The sequence below is a fragment of the Chionomys nivalis genome, chromosome X, assembly GCF_950005125.1.
Source record: "Chionomys nivalis chromosome X, mChiNiv1.1, whole genome shotgun sequence".
Taxonomy (NCBI): domain Eukaryota; kingdom Metazoa; phylum Chordata; class Mammalia; order Rodentia; family Cricetidae; genus Chionomys; species Chionomys nivalis.
The window spans coordinates 100302636-100315996 of NC_080112.1; positions in this window are offsets into that span (position 1 = coordinate 100302636).

Here is a 13361-nt window from a genome sequence, read left to right on the forward strand (position 1 = left end):
TTATGGAGCTCCATGGACCCATTCACTACTCAAAGTGCTTTGGAGAAGAAGCATGCGCTGAGAAAAGCCGTGGCGAAGGTGCAGTGACTGGTGGCAGTTAGGTAGAAACACCACTTAAATGTCAGAGAATGACTTCTGGATAGACTGAAGCTTCAGCAGAACATCAACACTACAGAGAACTCAACACCCATGCATCCTCCTCTAGGCTAAATGATTCCTGTTGACACAGGACAAAGAGTATAATGGATTTTTTTTCTTTTTTCCCTTTTTTTGTTTTTGAAGTTAAAATACAACCATGTCATTTCCCCTCTTCCCTTTTCCTCCCTCCAACCACTCTCATGCCCTCACAGCTTGCTCCCTCTCAAATTCCTGCTTTCTTTTTCTTTAACTGTTATTGTTTTACACATGGTGGGTAGGCAGGGGGAACAGACAGACGACAGACAGACAGACACTCAAACACATAAATATATAGATATAACCATTTAGTGTTAATTGCATGTATATGATTCGGGGCAGACCACTTGATTGTGGATAACCAAATAAGGGGAACATCTTTGGGGGAGACTATTTTCCTGCTCCCAGCACTTCCTAGTTGCCTTTGTTTAGGGACAGAGCCCATGAGACTTTCTTTCCCCTTCCACGTTAGCAAGTCTGCTGGTGCTGTCGTTGCTCAGGTTTATTTAGGCAACCATATTGTTGAGACTTCATGGTTGAAGTAGCCCTGTCATTTCTAGGAAACACAGTCTCACAGCAGATTTCCTGGTCCTCTGGCTTTTACACTCCTTCACCTTCTCTTCTGAGATGTTCCCTGATTGGATTTAAGACTCACTCAACAGAAAAGAAAACATGCCTGGTACTGGAAGCCTACCCAACATCCTGAGGCTTGGGAGGTTATAGATCTTAGAAAGCCTTCTTCCAAACAAATAAATTGCTAACTGCATTCTAAATACTTCCCCTTATACCCACGGGTAAGTATACCTCTCAGCCTTCATCAAAGAAATTTCTCTTTGCAATAGACAAAGACCATTACAGAACACTATAACTGTTCAAAATGCAGAAAACAACTGACCTTGTGGTAACCAGCCCCAACGGATATATCTACTACATAGTATGTTCTAAAGGCAGTGGTTCCTAAATGCAAAGCCCAGAACTTAATGCATGAGGTCAGTTTTCTCAATCAATGTTTTCTGTGGAATTAGACCGACACCAAGAAAAGGTAAATGAATGGCAGAGAGAAAACCCAACTGACCAAGTTTACTTGGGAAGACTGTTATATAGAGGTTATATATCCCTTTTACTTGGATATAAAGTTCAAAAGAAGGCTGGGCAGGGTGGCGCACGCCTTTAATCCCAGGGAGACAAAGGCAGGTGGATCTCTGAGTTCAAGGCCAGCCTGGCCTATGAAGCAAGCTCCAGAACAGCCAGAGCTGTTACACAGAGAGACCCTGTCTTGGGAAAAAAAATTCAAAAGAAGTATAGGTGAGGGAGGCAGAACTCTGTTTTGATTATACTAATGGCAGTCATGTAGAACTCTTTAACCCCATTTCTGGCTTTTATGTGTGTGAGTGTCTCCTCCGGTCACAGTACTGGCAACTATTGCCAGGGACACAAAAGAAGCAACAAATGAGCTTCCCGCCTCCCAACTGTGATTAAATTGAAGTGAGAAAAATATTCCGCATTTTGTGCCTGTAGCTTAATTCCAGATTGGAGAATGCAATGGCAACAGCTGCACTAATTGCTTTTATTTCACACACAGAGCTTCGAGTCGGGCCCTCTTGAACTCAATTCACAAGCTGACACAAAAGCATGTGTGCGGGCACTTCTGTTTGTTACAGGATTGCAGCCAGAACTGCATGAAATTCTATGTTTATGCTCGCGACTGCAGCAGTCCTTCAATGAGCTGGCATTCGACAGTTTTTAAACAGTAACCAATGTGGGTTAGCAACACAGAGCAGTACTGGGACAGCTCTGCTGTTCCTTTCAGGTCACTCTGTCATCTGTTTCTGTCACTCTGTTTCTGTTTTCCACTCCCCACAGGTTACTCTTCAGAGACAGAAGGCTGAGGAACAACCCTTTGTGAGCAATCTAATTACGCAGGAGCCGGGGCATTGGCAGACTTCGCAGAATGAACCTTCAGCACAGAGAGCTACTAAGCCACTCATCACTACAGTCTTGCTACGTTCTTCCAGCTTCCTTGGTCAGAGTTCCTTGTACTTCCTATGTAAGGTAAGGAGACTCACGGTGACGGGGGAGGAAGGCAGAGACAAGCAATGTTCTAAGATTATTTCCCCCTTTGCAAGACATGCTCAAATAGTTCTCCATCACTCGTCTTGACTGGGTTGTGTACAGGTCTGCCTGAAAGCAAAGAAACAACCTCTTCCAGTCAGGTGCGTCTCTAGCTACATGTACATCCTGATTCCCCCAGAGATGAGGCAGGTTTACACCCATGCTGTCCAGTCTTTCATCAGTTTCAACATACTCGGGCCCAAATGTGACCGAAGATCTCTGATCTTTGAAAGCTTGGAGCTACCACTGCAATACATTTTCACACCGCTCCTTGCTTTGGAGCAGCTCTGCCTGATGGCGTATGGATAAAGAAGTGTATTGTGACCTCAATGAAAGAGCATCTGTGAGACTTCTAAGAGGGGCTGATTTTAAATTGGTCACCTGGCAAGGAAGGGCATTTACAAGTCGCAAGTAAGGATACAGAGGAAGTCAAGGGTATTGCTCACATATTCAAAAGTGTGAATTGCGGGGCTGGAGAGATGGCTCAGTGGTTAAGAGCACTGACTGCTCTTCCAGAGGACCCAGGTTCAATTCCCAGCACCTACATGGCAGCTCACAACTGTCTGTAATTGCTGTTCCAGGGTATCTGACAACTTCACACCAATGCACATAAAATAAAGTTAAATAAATCATAAAAAATATTTTTTTTAAAAAAAAAAAGTGTGAATCGCTCAGGGAGTATAGTTGAGGCTGCCAGAGCAAGGAATAAAATAAGGTGTGGCAGATTCGAGGGCATTGAATGCCATGTTGAGGTGGTAAAGGTGCTTCTCTAAGGCACAGGTCCTTCTAAGCAAAGAAAACCCAATCCAGTGGACATTTACAAAGAGAACTGTAGTGAGACTCTGAAGGCTTGATTGGCAGAAGTAAGGAAACCCTCTAGGAGGTTCGAGCAAATGTTTCAACAAAGTGAAGAGCTGGCCAATGAGATGGCTTAGCAGGTAAAGGTACTTGTTACCATCCTGGTGACCTGAGCCTCATCCCCAGGACCTACATGGTGGAATGAGAGAACTGACTCCAGACCTCCACACATGCATCATTGCACACACACACGCACACACACACACACACACACGCACTGTATTTTTTAAACCTGGAGGGTTTGGGATGTAGCTCACTACAGAACTGTTTTTATAGCACACATGCAGCCCTGGGTTTGATCCTCAGCACTGCATAATCCAGTCATGGTGACACATGCTTCTTCTAATCCCAACACTTGGAATGTTGAGGCAGGAGGATCAGGAGTTCAAGGCCAATTTAGGCAATACAGTGAGTTAGAGACCAGGCTGGGATACAGGAGATGGAAGGAAGGGAGGGAGGGAGGGAGGGAGGGAGGGAGGGAGGGAGGGAGGGAGGGGAATGGAAGGACAGAGGGACGGATGGAAGAAGGGAGGAAGAGAGAATAGGGACACAGTTATGGACATAGTAGGAAGAACTGAACAAGAAGAAACAGTGGGATGTTGGTGAGCAACTGGCTCTCTAGAGAGAAAGAAAAGGGATTCTAGAATATTTGCTAATTTCTATGGCATCCAGAGTTGTACTCATTGGTGATTTCAAGCTACTAAATGGGTATTGCTTGAGGTAGAGTTGGGAAGACATGCTCAACTCTTCCAAGTCAGTTTGAGCAAGCTGCAGCACAGCACCACGAAATGACCAATTAGACACGAGGAGAAAGAAGATACATCCTTCAAGTCAGTAGTAAGAGGGAACTCAGGTGGAAGAACAGATTGGGTGAGAGAGGAATAAGAGGTAAAACACCCAGTGCATGATTTTAGACATGCCAAGTCAGTAGCGCTGGCCATGGAGTTTCACCTTCAGTGAAAACTAGTAACATCAATGGAATGCTTACGTTGGGCTTAGTCCACCTTATATATTTAGTTCTTATAGCTTTTCGATGCTGTGGGTTGAGCAGATAAATGACATAAATAAGGAGTTCAACAAGTATCCACTAAATTAATAAATGAGTTTAAAGGACATACTCTAAAGAGCAATATTGTTTTCTTTGTTTTATAAATAAGGGAAATAGGGCAAAAACTGGACAACGTCACAGGCCTGTGGGTCTAACTGAAGCCCATGTGACCCCCAAATCACCACACTGTACTATAAATGTATGTTGCACAAACAAAACATGGCAGGGATCATTCCTTCTTTGCCCGCCTAACCCTATAGGATCAGAATACCTACACACAGTGCTATGCTGAAGGCCTAATAGCCAATGTGACTGTATTTGGGATCTTTATGGAGTGCTTACAGCTAGACGAGGTCATAGGGGGAAGCACCCTAATCTACTAGGATTAATATCTTTGTGAGGAGCAGCAACTGGAGTACTCTATCTCCACTTATACACAGAAAGAAAAGAAACTATCCACGAAGTCAGTAAAGCTGCTGCAAGTAGGGCAGGAAAAGAGACCTCACCGGAAACCAGGGGGCAGGCACCTTGACCTTGGAGGGTCTTCTCAGCCTCCAGAACTCTGAAGAAAATTTTATTTGTTCCTTAAACCACATAGTCTATGGTATTTTGCTATAGCATCCCAAACACAATATATGTAGTGTAGTATCAAAACGTTTGTTGGACGAATGAGGATAAGTCCTGATGTTTATACTTGAATTACTATTTTTCAAGGGTAAGACCTAATAATACCTAAAGGATACACAGGAGTAAAAGGGAGACCTCTGTTAAAGGACCCTTCTTTGGTGCAGTGTTTTCTCCTGAGGCTGAGGGTTTATAATAGTATCACTAGATAATCTTTTCCTGTGAATAACATTCTGCTTCTCCCATTATTGATTTACCTATAAAATTAGGAGCGCAAAAACAAAATTTGAAAACTATTTACTATGTACTAGCTGATCTGCTACATGCTCATTAGCTTCGTGTGTGGGTGATGCACGCATGTGTGCATGTTTGTATGTGCAAACATGTGTGTACATGAATGTGTGTAGTGGGCCAGAGGCCTCTTTCTCTAACATTCGCCACCTTATTTTCTGAGGGACTGATCCACTTGGTGAACCTGGAGCTTACCAATTCTGCTGGCCAGAAATTCCCAGGGATTCTTATGTTTCCATCTTGGTGATGTGAACTCAGGGCCACATGTTTACATCACAAGCACTTATTTGAAAAAAGCCACCATCTTTTTACTGGATTATTTGTTCTTTTGATGACCAATTTCTTGAGTTCTTAGTATATTTTGGAGATCAGCCCTCTGTCTGATGTGAGGTTGGTGAAGATCTTTTCCCATTCTGTAAGCTGTCGTTTTGTCTCGTTGACCATGTCCTTTGTTTACAGAAGCTTTTCAGTTTCAGGAGGTCCCATTAATTAATTGTTTCTCTCAGTGTCTGTGTTGTTGGGGTTATATTTAGGAAGTGGTCTCCTGTGCCAATGTGTTCAAGTGTATTTCCCACTTTCTCTTCTATAAGGTTCAGTGTGGCTGGCTTTATGTTGAGGTCTTTGATCCATTTGGACTTGAGTTTTGTGCATGGTGATAGATAAGAATCTATTTTCCTTTTTCTAAATGTTGATACGAGTGAGATAACCCAGACCTAGAAAGATAATTATCACATGTACTCACTCATAAGTGGTTTTTAAACATAAAGCAAAGAAAACCAGCCCACAAATCACAATCCCAGAGAACTTAGACAACAATGAGGACACTAAGAGATACATACATAGATCTAATCTACATGGGAAGTAGAAAAAGACAAGATCTCCTGAGTAAATTGGGAGCATGGGGGCCATGGGAGAGGGTTGAAGGGGATGGGAGAGGCAGGGAAGGGAGCAGAGAAAAATGCAGAGATCAATAAAATTGATAAAAAAAGCCATTATCTCCCCAGTCCTAATTTTTAAAAATTTTACTACAACCCCAGTTGTGTTGTTTATGTTATTCCATTTTTCAAATGAAGTTGAGAATAGTCACCTTTTAATTTGCACAAGATAAGGTGTGCTGTATCCCAGGCTGGCCTCAGATTCACTAGGTAAACAAGGATAATTCCTACTGCCTGAACCTCCTGAGTGCTGGGATTATAGGTGTGTGCCAACAAGCCCATTGTATGTGATCCTGAGGATTGTACTCAGGACTTTGTGCTTGCTAGGCAAACAATCTACCAACTGAGCCACATCCCTAGCTCCAAGCGGCTATTTATCTTGTAGGCGATATTACAAGTTGAAATGTCTGTCTTTTAAATAATACATGTAAAACTAAAACAAAATAAACATCCCCCTTTACCCTTGCCAACCAGCAGGGTGCATCCTTTGCTCAGTAGATCATTTCTTTGTCTGGCATTGGCTTATTTCCATATGAGAGTATCAGGCTGAATATTTTATACAGATTTTCTTTTTTTATTCTCATCACAGCCCTAGGCATCTAATGTATTGTCTAGCACATAGTATTCACTAACCATGTTTGAAAAATGACTACCATTTAGTAACTCTCATTTAGTATTCAATGGGTCAACATCCATTCTTTTTTTATTTTTTTATATTTTTTGTTGATTTTTATTGAGCTCTACATTTTTTCCTGCTCCCCTCCCTGCCTTTACCCTCCCCTTCAACCCTCTCTCAAGGTTCCCATGCTCCCAATTTACTCAGGAGATCTTGTCTTTTTCTTCCCCTGTAGATCCATGTATCAACATCCATTTTTAACTCATTACATGTATTAACTTGTTTAATTAGTACAATGTAATCAGACAGTGACTCTAATACATACATTTTATACCTTTATTTTTAAATAAATTTGAATTTTTAAAAATTTCATACATGTATACATACAATGACATATGATCATATCTACTCATTTCCCCCTCCAATTCCCCACACATCCCTTCTAACATACCCACTCCCACTTTACATCTCTTCTTATAACTCACTAAGTCTAGTTAATGCTGCACATATATCTGTACTGCATGGGTATAGGGTCATCCACTGGATTGTGGGAAACCTACCAATGGCTAGATCCTCAATAAAGAACGATTTTCCCCACTCTACCAACTATCTACTCTCAAGAGGTCCTCAATATGGGATGGGGCCTGGAAATCTATCCCATCTATGCTGGGATTTTGGCTGGCTTGATCTTGTGTAGGTATTATGCAGGCAAAGATTCATCCTAAGGTTAAATCTGGGGGTGTTTCACAGGCATCTAAGCCTGAACATGCTTAAACTTGGGTTCCTGAAATCCTGCACATTCTTCTCCAGGATCTAATCGGGTGAGCCCTTCTGACCCTCCCTTCTACATACCCTTCTCAACACCCCAGTTCTAGCATGAGTCCCACATCTAGTGTAGCAGCCTGGTCTGGCCACCCTTGCCTGCAATACCATAAACCTCTAGGCTTTCACCAGGACCTGTCCTACCTGTCCCTGACCCACAGGTCCTCCCACACCACATTCAACCTCTTCACCCAGCCTGCACCTCTTTTTCCAGAGCCTAGCAAGGTAAGCCTGTTTTAGATTCCTCTCCATATATCTACGCCCAAACCCTAGGCCTGGACCAGAACACACATCCTGCATATTAGTCCAGTCCTATGTCCACCTGACTTTATTTCACCTAAGTCATATCCAACCTCTAGCCCCAATATGACCCATACACTGTCTCTTCTACCCCAACCTACTGTTTGTTATTAGCCACAAAATTGATAAAAGGGGTCCACGTGCCCAGGGTCATTGTTCGTGTTGATTCTGTTACATGGTCCATAGTTCTTGGGGGAGTGCTGTCATCCCAGATGGAAATTTCCCATTTGAACTGCATACTAATATTGATACACACAGACTTATGTTATTATAGGTATCTTATGTAGTTAATGATTCTTTATGACTGTCTCAGATATCTTATTGCAAAAAATATGAGAACAATATGAAAGATCAAGGCAGTGTCGTCTCTCTAATCCTGCAGAACTGTTTGCCAGTGAAAATTACTTAGATGAACCCCAGGGCACAGAATTTAAAAAGAATAATCACAAATTAATTTCGAAAATTCAAGAAGTTGAAAAGAAGACACGAAGACGACATCAGGAGGAAGAGCTTAAAGAGACTAAGTGATGCTCAAGAAAGCACAGCTCCGAGTTGATGGAAATGACTTCTCATTATTTCTAGTGAAATCACCAGCCACAGTGCCTCCAGCTGTCCACCACAGCAGTGGGGACTGCTCCAAGCCAGTGGGATTCTCTTTCCTAAGGAATCTGAATCTCAAGGGCATATGAAGATGGCGTTCGATTCGCACTTGGTTATCTAACGACACCATCCTGCAGTGACATCTCCATTTTCCCGCAGCAGAAAAGCCCACTTACTCTACTCCTCATCTTGCTAAATTCTGGGAGCTCACTCTCATTTCAGGCATGACATATTTCATGTCCTTCCAATAAATTTCATTTAGGTCAGGCTCATTTAGAGTCTTTTTAACTGCTTGTAGCCAGTGGACTCTAACTAATTAAATCAAACCCAGTGGTGCTACCATTTTCTTTACCAGTAGCTTAGGCTAAACACTGAACCCTATACGCGTCTATATATTCAGTCAGAGGGTTCAAGATAGGTTCAACTTCCTAAATCTTTCCACACTGCCTCCCTATTCTTATGGTTGCTGTCTTGACGCATCTCACCTTAATAACAGCACAAGCCTGAAATTGATCTCACTATCTCTAGTGCAATCCCTTCCAACACACACCCTGCTGAGTCTACACTCCATCACCCTGCAAACCGAATCTGACTGTGTGGTTCCACTGGGTCATGACTTTCATGACTCCACCTACCAGTTAAGATGGGATTAAGGCCCTCGATTTAGCACAGAAGGAAATTTATGATGAAATCTCCACTTGCCATTCAAAACAAAAGCCCAGTATGACGGACCATGCCTGTAAAGCATGGTCGGGAGACTGAGATAGGAAGGCTGAAGTTGGAAACAACCCCGGGCAAGCTAGTGAGGCCCTGTCTTAAGAAAGAACACAAGATAAAATCGAAGGGTAAGTTTATCTCTCTCAAGTTTATAAGATTAGGAACAGCACTGATTATGGGATTTTACTAAGCATGGGCTTGTGATGAAGCAACCGTCTCATCTTTTCCCAGGCCAGTCTAAGTGTCTTACTGTCAACTTCTGGTAGGCAGCCTAGAGCAATAGCAGGAGTTTGTGTTGTTTGGGGGGACTTCTGTGGGCTTTTATGAACCACCACTCAGGAGGAATATCACACCTGGTTTGGACATTTTTTTAATCATCCATGGCTTTCAGGATTGCTATTATCTAGTCCATGTAGAGGCCTTCTGAAGCATGAATCTAATTAGTCAGGGTTTCTCAGTGTAACAGCTCTGACTGTCCTGAAACTTGTGCTGTAGACCAGGCTGGCCTCCAACTCACAGAGATCCGCCTGCTTCTGCCTCCCAAGTGCTGGGATTAAATGTGTGTGCCACCACACACAGTTCAAAATGTTTTTCTTAAAAGGCATTTTTACTTTCATTTGTGTAGAGATGGGTGGGGTGCGAGTGTGGGTGGGTGCGAGCGTGTGTGGGTGCCTGCAGAAGTCAGAAGAGGGTTTCAGTTTCCTGGAGCTGTAGTTCCAGGTGGTTGTGAGCAACCTAACATGGACTCAGGGAACCAAACTAGGGTTCTCTTGGAAGAGCAGCAACAGCTCCTAACTGATGAGCAATCTCTCCAGTCCTCAAACTTTTCTTTAAAAAAATATTTTAAACTAGCTTTTAGAATAGGTTTCCATATGTCTTTTTTTTTGTTTTGGTTTTGGTTTATGGAGATAAGGTTTCACTATTTAGCCTTGGCAGTCCTGAAACTCACTCTGTAAACCAGGCTGGCCTTGAACTCACAGAGATCTGCCTGCCTCTGTCTCTCATTCAGTATAACTTTTTCCAGTTCCTTCTATTTTCCTCCAAATTCCAAAATTTCATTTTTCTTCATTGCTAAATAGAATATACTGTGGAAAATGTACTACATTTTCACTATCTCTTTTGGTTTTTAACCTTGAATTTGCTATGGACTCCATGCAGGCCTTGAACTTGTCATTCTCCTGCCTCAGCCACTTAAGTGCTAGGATTACGATTGTACACCACCACACCAAACCTAGTCATTATATTCCAAGAGGGCAAGCTAGTAATTCACTCATCATCCTTCAACTCTGCCTCCCACGTTCCATCCTTTCATGTGTGAAAGTCCTAGGCTACCTTGCCAACTGCACTTCCTGTTAAGGTCTGCCAGTAAGAAGCAGTGGCATGAGATCAGAAGGCAGGAGAAAGATGGTCTGTTTGGTTGACAGCATATTGGTTCTCAGAAAGAGCTGCATAGTGGCAGCCATGGTAGTTTCCCGCCATCGTCAATGTAGTCCTTACGACTACATCAAATCTCTATCTGATGGTAGTAACGTCTCTAACAGAGCAACAGCAGGTACACACTTGTCGGCTGTACCCCCAGGAATATTAATTGAATATTAATTCCCAATCTGCAAGTATCATCTCCTTTTACTATTGCCTCCTTCCTTCTCCCTGCTGCTCTACTGTTCCTTCCAAATTCTTGGTAACTATTTTTACTCAATTCCCTATTTGAAACACAGAGAGTAATTTCTCTTGGTGTCTGTCCTGGGTGGTTTTTATGTCAACTTGATACAAGCTACAGTCATTTGAGAGGAGAGAACCTCAAGTGAGAAAATGCCTCATAAGATCAGGCTGGAGGCAAGTCTGTAGGGCATTCTCTTAATTAGGGATTGATATGGGTGTGCCTAGTCCACAGTTGGTGGTTCTGGGTTCTATATGAAAGCAGGCTGAGCAAGCCATGAGGAACAAGTCAGTAAGCAGCATCCTCCACGACCTCTGCATCAACTACTGCCTTCAGGTTCCTATCTGGTGTGAGTCCCTGCCTTGGCTTCCTTCAAAGGACTGATTTTCAGGATATGTAAGTCAAATAAACCCTTCCCTCCCCAAGTTTGCTTTTGGTCATGAGGTGTCATCACAGCAATAGTAACCCGAACTAAGACACTTGACTAGACCTCACTAATTCCAAAGAATTTAGGATGACATTACTCAATTCCCATGGATTATCTTTCAGAAGAAATGATGAAGGAATAGCATCAGAAATCTGAATACATCAAAACATTGTACTTAAACAAAGACCCTAGAGCCAGGTGTGATGGTGCATACTTTTAATCTCAGCACTCCAGAGCCTGAGGCAGGAAAGTCTCTAAGTCAAGGCCAGTCTGAAAGTTTCCAACCATTCGAGGCCTTGCCTTGTAGTCAGATTGATGACTAACTGAATTGTCATCACAGAACCTTCATCCAGCAACTGATGGAAGCAGGTGCAGAGATCCACAGCAGAGCACTGGGATGAGCTCCCAAAGTTCAAAGAGAGCTAGGAACAAAAATATGAGCAAAGGGGTCAAGATCATGATGGGGTGGTGTGGGAGAATTGTCTGTATTCTGTCAATCATACTTTAAGCTCTTCCCACAATCCTTCCCAGATCACCGAAGAAGCAGGATGTGACCTGCCCCTCTGAAAAGGGTACCAAGCCACGTGGCTAACATAGATAAAAATAATGGGTTAATATAAGTTTAAGAGCTAATAAGAATCCTGTGCTAATGGGCCAATCAGTTTATAACTTATGAAGACCTCTGTGTGATTTTCTTTGGGGCTTACCGGCTGTGGGAACTGGGCAGGACAGAAACCCTAACAAGCAGGCCCCTCATGTTACAGAATGGCACCAGAACATATACTAGAATAATGGGCCAAGCAGTGTTTTAATGAATACAATTTCCATGTGATTATTTTGGGGCTAAGATAGCCAGGCAGCTGGGGTGAAAAGCAAGCCCGCTCCTCATGTTACAATGGGGATACCCACTGAAACTGCTTACTTACCTGAGCTAATGGGAACTCACTGACTCTGGCCTGACAGCAGGGAAAACAGCATAGGACCAAACTAGGCCCTCTGTATCTGGGTGACAGTTGTATGGCTGGAGCAGTCTGTGGGGCTATAGGCAGTGGGACCAGGATTTATCCCTAGTGCTTGAACTGGTTTTTTTGAGCCCATTCTCTTTGGAGGGATACCTTGCTCATCCTAGAGATAGTGAAGAGGGCTTTGGTTCTGCCTCAAAGCAATGTGCTAGACTTCGTTGACTCCCCATGGGAAGCCTTACCCTCTCTGAGGAGTGGATGGGGGGTGGAATGGGGGGTTAGATGAAGGGAGTAGGATGAGGGGAGGGAGTGGGAACTGGGATTGGTATGTAAAATTTCAATTAAATAATGTTAAAAAATAATAAAAATAATTTCTTGTTCTAGATCATGCTATGAATCTTTCTGAGAAAAATGTGAACCTGAGTATATTAACAGATAAGACAGCCAAAACTTCTGAGAGCTTGGGTAAGTAGGGGCAAGGACCTTGTACATACATGCTGTTTTCTGATCAATTATAAAGTTCAAACAAAGCAAGGAAAATGCAGACACTTTGTAAATTCTAAGGCACACTACACTACAAGATGTATGGGGGCAAGTACAGGATTTCAAAGACCCTGAGAAGAATCACCTTCAAATTTCAAACCAGTGCCTACTTAGGTGGCAGGACTTTTCACTTTTTCAAATTTTATTTTATATGTATGGGTGTTTGCCTGCATATATGTCTATGCACCACATGTATGTAGTGCCTGTGGAGGCCAGAAGAGGTCATCGGGTCCCCTGGAACTGGAGTTACAGATGCTTGTGAGCCACCATGCTGGGAATTGCACCCAGGTCCTCTGCAAAAACAAGTGCTCTTAACCCCTGAGCCAATCTCCCTAGCCACCAGGCAGCACAATTTTTTTTCTTTTTATTGTTTATTTATTTATTAAAGATTTCTGCCTTCTCCCCGCCATCACCTCCCATTTCCCTCCCCCTCTCCCATCAAGTCCCCCTCCCTTATCATCCCTAAGAGTAATCCGGGTTCCCTGCCCTGTGGGAAGTCCAAGGACCACCCACCTCCATCCAGGTCTAGTAAGGTGAGCATCCAAACTCAGGCAGCACAATTTTTAAGAAATAAAATTCTGAAAATTTCACTGATGAAATTATTGAACAAAATTAAAGACAAAATAAGAATTTACATCTGATGAATATGGAGTTAATTTTACGAGTAATGAA